The 6,169-nt window shown below is 38.5% G+C and overlaps 1 long non-coding RNA gene across 1 annotated transcript; it reads right to left on the reverse strand.

Annotated features, from left to right (window-relative positions):
* Window positions 1-3,749: 3,749 nt before the first annotated feature.
* LOC124069298 lies at window positions 3,750-6,020 on the reverse strand. Its single transcript, XR_006845044.1, has 4 exons — window positions 5,904-6,020; window positions 4,612-5,728; window positions 4,317-4,418; window positions 3,750-4,140 (listed from the first exon to the last, which is right to left on the reverse strand). It is a non-coding gene; the product is annotated as an uncharacterized LOC124069298 (long non-coding RNA).
* Between the last annotated feature and the right edge of the window lie 149 nt (window positions 6,021-6,169).

The raw sequence follows: 6,169 nt of genomic DNA on the forward strand, positions 1-6,169 counted from the left end.
CTGCTATGGAAGATTTTGTCCATGTGCCAAGCAGAAAACCACACAATATCTGATTTGAAATCTTTTATTTTGTAAGTACACAAATTATTTCCAACTTCATAATCATTACAGCAATTTCTACTCCTAAAACAATGGAAATGCCATTTTGAGCTTCTGTTGTTCATTTGCACCAATGAAACTGGATGCTTCCGTCCTGTAGATTGACTCCATCAAGATTCACGCTAACCTTTGGTGAGCCCCAGTTTTTTTGGCTAAACAGTTGGAGAGAAATAGAAAGAGAGAGATGTACTGTATGTTAAAGAACAACAAACTAAGACCAACCAACAGTGATGTGGGCAGTTCAGTAAAGCAAACTTACCTTAACTCTTAAAGAGCTACATCCCCCTGGTCTTGACCCACAGCCAAGCCTGGGTTTTACAGCAGCTGGCCGGGGCTAAACAGTTGGAGAGAAACAGAAAAAGAGAGATGTACTTTAAGTTAAGAACAATACTACTAGTAATACTAATAATAGTAATACTAATAGAACAACTGTCATCTACATTCTCAATTAAGAGCACACTGAGATGTCAAAATTTCACTCAAAGTAAAGCAAACTTACCGGTACTTTGAAAGAGCTACATCCCCCTGGTCTTCTCCAACATTTGAGCAAATTCTTAGACCGTAATCCTCTTCCTACAGTTTTTTCCTAGAACAAAGAAAGCCTTAATACACATAGTAAACCACTTGTCTTCAGTCAGTGACCAGCAGTGGATCTTCTTACCAGATCAGGAGACGGTTTTAAAAGAGCGGCCGCATCAGTAGAAGCGAAGGCCGTGATGAACAGGAAAACCTGCAGACACAACAGGACCAGCAGCAGACTTCTGTCCATGGCTGACACACTCAAGAGTTTGAAACACACAGGTCTTAATATACTGACAGCCAACCAGACACTTGCATGTGGACAAAGAGGAAGCAACGACTGGAGAAGTTTAGATCATCAGCTCGATGATGTAAAACTTCATTTGTATAGCACATTTCATAAACAAGTGTCACATACACATAAAGATAAAAAATACAACTCAAAGACTCCCGACTCTCTGTTGGTGTCCTGTTTGGACTTCTCCACATTTCCTTCATCCAGACTCAATTGTTGTTTTACTTTTGTTCTCAGGCATGCTGCCAGAATTTCTGACCATGTTACACCAATTTTAGCTTCTAGTCATTGGCTTCCTATTCAAGTCAGATTACAGTCTTGTAAATGGTTATGGTTATGCACACCTGTCAAACCTCCTTAAACCTCATATTCTATACTGCTGTCAGTCAGCAGGGCTTTGTTCTGTTCCCACAGGTAAAAAGAAGTCAGGTGGCTGTGGGGTCTTTTTCTATCGTGTACCCTTACTCTGAAATAACCAGGCAATGTAACTCTGCTGAGGCCTTTAAATCAAAACTTAAAACTCATCTTTCTGTCTTGACTTTCAGTTAGTTGCTTCTTCTTTGAATCAGGTTCAGGCCTTGTACCTGTCAAAGTCATCTGTCTGGGAGGTCGAGTTAATCTATTAAACCTTAAATCTGAGGTTTCTTTCATATTTTTTTCACCATTAAAGAGTTTTTCCTTATCTGAAATGGAGTGGGTTTCATACTCAATTTCTTGAGGCAAATTTGTGATGTCTGATACTGGGCTATACAAATCATTCAATTCAATTCAGTTCAGTTTATTTATATAGCGCCAATTCACAACAAACGTTATCTCATGACACTTTCCAATTAGAGCAGGTCTAAACCAAACTCTTTTTTTTAATTAGGTTGTAATACAGAGAACCCAACATTCCCCTTGAGCAATAAAATTGATCTAAATAATATCCAATAATATCTGCAGTGTATCTGCACTTTCTCAGTGATTTGACCACATGGTAAAATGCTGGGAGCTATTGCACCACCAATCACTTCCTAAAAAACTTCACAAAAATGACAAAACAGCATAGAGAAATTACTATAAAACAGAACTTACTCCAGGTTGTCTCTTTCACAGTCCCTCTTACCACATTTGATGCAATATTTGCACACTCACACAAAAAATTAATGAATTTTCTTCAACTGATTTGCTAAACCTTTTTTTCCTTTTTTTTTAAATATCAGTGAAATTTACTCATTAACTATAGTAAGAATCACTGTTATTATTTTGAAAGGTCTCAGAGAAGACATTTTGGGGGAAAAACACAGGTGTAAGAAATAAATTAATAACTTAATGACTGATTTCCATTTAGGTGCCTCAGTTTCAAGATCCTGTTATCTTGCGCATCGATTAAGTCTGTGCAGTCATGATTGAGTTCCCATTTCACATATACAATATCAATATATCATACAATATCAAATAACTCATTAAAACCAAACTTACCAGAAAAATCAACATTTGAACATACAGCAGTGTGATAAGGACAGAGACCATGTTTGGGAAAACTTATTTGATGTGTGCTTTGGGTTTTCATTTTGGGTCAGGTCCCATCTGCTAAAATGAAGCTGAAGGAATTGATGATTCATACCCGAGGCTACCACCAGGGGGCTATCGAGCTGGTTTGGCTTCACTTTTAAGGAGCTGACATTTCGTCCATCTTTATTTTACACTCAGCGTTCAGGAAGATTTTCCACCCATGACGGTGGTGACTAAAGCTTATATTAGACTTTGAGAGAGGGTATGAAGGACATGAAATTAAGGATATTGCACTGACAACCACTTCTATTGTGTGCAGCATATACAGACACACAGGCCTACATCCTATGACAGACAGACAACAAACTGTTAATGGAGGTTACACAGTGCTGCACAAAGGCTGACTGTCAGAAACGTGCCAACACAATAAAGTACTGTGATAATAAGAACTAACACAGGCAGAGGGCAGCGTTTCCACACATCAGACACCACTGCACACTAAATACAGGGAGAATATATTTTGATATTAGTGCATACAATTATATATATTTATAATTATATATAATATAAATACAATTAATATTTTGTTTATATTATAGGTGTGAGTGTGAGAGCGTGTGGTTGTCTGTCTTTGTGTGTTGGCCCTGCGATTGACTGGCAACCAGTCCAGGATGTACCCCGCCCTTCGCCCGTAGCGAGATAGGGATAGGCTCCAGCCCCCCCACGACCCTGAAGGATAAGCGGTATAGAAAATGGATGGATGGATGGATGTTGCATACTATGTTGTTAAGCAACATAGCTAAAAACTGGAGTTATAAAGTCTACAGGACAGAGGGGGACCACTTTGATGGAACTCAGGATTTATCAGGAGGACATCTGCTTTAATCCTGCATGGTAATTTTCACTAAAAGGAGGGATTGGCGTCCATTTTATATGTCTGTGCTCAGGGCCCATTCTACTGATGACATTATTCGGTACCTCCTACAAACAGCTTTTACAGTAGCTTATTGAAAATAATACAGAACTGAAATTGATGCATTTCTTACATTTGTCCAACTCCTATTTGTATTTATGTCTGTTCCATTAAGAGCTGGGGACAGACTACACTGCAGTTCATAACATTCATGAGAATATAAAAAGATATAAGACAGAAGAAAACCAACAAAAAAGGAAGAAAAAAGAAAGAAAAAAAAGCTCCCTTACAAACATGAACAGAAGATCTGCAGTTAGCATCTGCTTTGGTCCAGAAAGAAAGAACAATCAATCACTGTGACAATTCAAATTGTTTCCCTTTCTACAGTGGTTTTGTGCAGCAGTTGGAATAAATGATCACATCCAGTGCCAGAATAAGAACTCAAATCTTTTACTTAAGTAAATGTACCAATACAAAGATGTAAAGTACAAATCGTAACAGTAGACTCTCTACAGTAAAATCCCTGTTATATTCCAGCTGGTGTATGATTGTACAACATTCGAGTAGAAAAAATGGAAGGGGTTACTTAAATTAATAGTACTTAAAATTTTTGTATTAAATAATGAAATAAATATTTAAATACCTTACCAATTTTTATATCTCAACCAAATTTGTCATCATGTTTAAAATATATACATATACAACACGTTTGCAGAATATGATTTTATGCAGATGGGATGTGTTCTTGGTGGGGCTATGATTGATGAGGTCTGGGATGCTCATGTCCTGAAGGCAGCGGTCAGTTTCAAATTCAAGCCATCTGATAAAGTGAGAAAGAGAATACATTGTGTACTTCACAACAACTTGCACCGACTGGCATCCACCTCTTCAGCCATGACCAAATTAAGATAATTTCTGTAGTGTGTAAATTTTAACTGAGGCTTCTGCGTGAACACACTGAGACAGACAGAAAAGAAACAAGTAAAATAAGTTTACCGTTAAAGGTCCACACCCTCCAGGTCTTTTCGTACATCCTGGGGGACGTATTTTGATCCATCCTTTGGGTTTGAATGTTGTCCTTTGTCTAGCTTCTCTTTGCTTTTATAATAAAATGAGAATAAACACTGCATTATGCACAAGTTAACCACCTTTTTCTACTGTTCACCATACAGCACACATTGACTCTCTTATCTTTAACTCTGAATTAACATAACAGCCCAATGAGAAAACACACTGTGAATCAAAAATGTTCTTATAACACAAGAAAAGCTCCAGCAGTGGATATTCTCACCGGAAACTGAAAAGGACGCGGATGTTGGCGACCAAATGTCATCCCTAACTTCTCCAGAGCGGCCGCATCAGTAGAAGTGAAGGCCGTGATGAGCAGGAAAGCCTGCAGACAAGACAGGACCAGCAGCAGACTTTTGTCCATGGCTGATGAGCTGAAGAGTTTGATACAGCTGTGAGACTCACAGGCCTTAATATAGGCCTCCCCACTGCGAATCAAACACCTCCATATAAACAGGAAGGAAGCAACAGGAAGATGTTCTGTGAGCTCACATTACCAAGAAGCCACTGCCTTGACTATTTTAGAAGCTGTGGGCACCACAGACACAATTCCACTCACCTACGTTGTATTGGGGTTGTAGCAAAAATTACAGATAACAGTCATGACGAGAAAATACCAAATAGTGAATGTCACAAATCTGCATGAATTGACCTTTAAAATTTCTTTTTTTTTGTGGTTGTATGCACTTATATTTCTATATTTTTATTCAACTTTTCTTTTTTGTTTATATTCTACTTATTGCTCCCGGGACCTGAGTCCTAATTTCATACCATAAGCATATAAATGTGAGCTGGTATGACAATAAAAGTTCCTTGATCCTTGATCCTTAAACTGAGCTGAGGCTAAGCTGACCAGCTTGCGCACAGAAAATGTACAGTCCACAATTTCACAATTAAGCAATGCCTAAATATGATGTATAAATTATTTGAGCATTTCACACACCCACACACAAACACACACTTACTGAAAATGATTAAAAATAGCTGTGTGACCTCAGAACAATGACAACATTTGTCCAGAATTTCCTGAAATATTAACTTTTGTGTGTGTCATCACTGCAATTCACTTTTTCCCAGGATTCCTCTCAGTCATGGTCAGCTGTAAAAACCGCATAGAGGTTGACACACACTCAACAAGAAGCAGCTCTTACTCTTAACCCCGACTGCTGGGGTGGAGGTCTGCAGTTAAACCTGAAGCTTCATAAGAAAGGAGAAGTTTCATAAGGAAATACAAAACACACACAAACACAAAAAAAACAATTTAAAAAATGTCCAAGCGAACTGGGTCAGTCACCTGCTCCTCTTTCCCCCATCAGCCCAGGCTCCCTCCAGCATTTATCCTGTTATGCAGGTCAAAGCAAGTAAATTTAATTTCATCCTCAACCTGGACTGTGAGCCTGCATGTGAGTCCTACTCTGAAACAAGACCTCTAACATTTTCATATAAACTAAGTCTAAAAAAGCTGCACTAAAGACTAGACTACAGCGCATGTTTTCATTTTTTAAACACACTCACACTGATCAAACGGAATTCATCTTTTGTGTGGTGTATAATTATTTTGTATGTTTTGGGCAAACTTCATTTCTTCCATGTCGCCTGATTCGTCGCGTCCTGCGGAGAAACACTGGAAGTAGATCCTGATCAGGCTTGATCCTGATTTGCTTTTCAGAAACCGGGGCTGCCTGCGCGGGTCAGACTTGCAGTGAAACTTCTACTCAACAGTTGACACAGGATTTAATGTTTAATTCGACTCTTTACGACTTCGCATTTTAACAGATTTT

The sequence above is a fragment of the Scatophagus argus genome, chromosome 13, assembly GCF_020382885.2.
Source record: "Scatophagus argus isolate fScaArg1 chromosome 13, fScaArg1.pri, whole genome shotgun sequence".
In the NCBI taxonomy this organism is placed as follows: domain Eukaryota; kingdom Metazoa; phylum Chordata; class Actinopteri; family Scatophagidae; genus Scatophagus; species Scatophagus argus.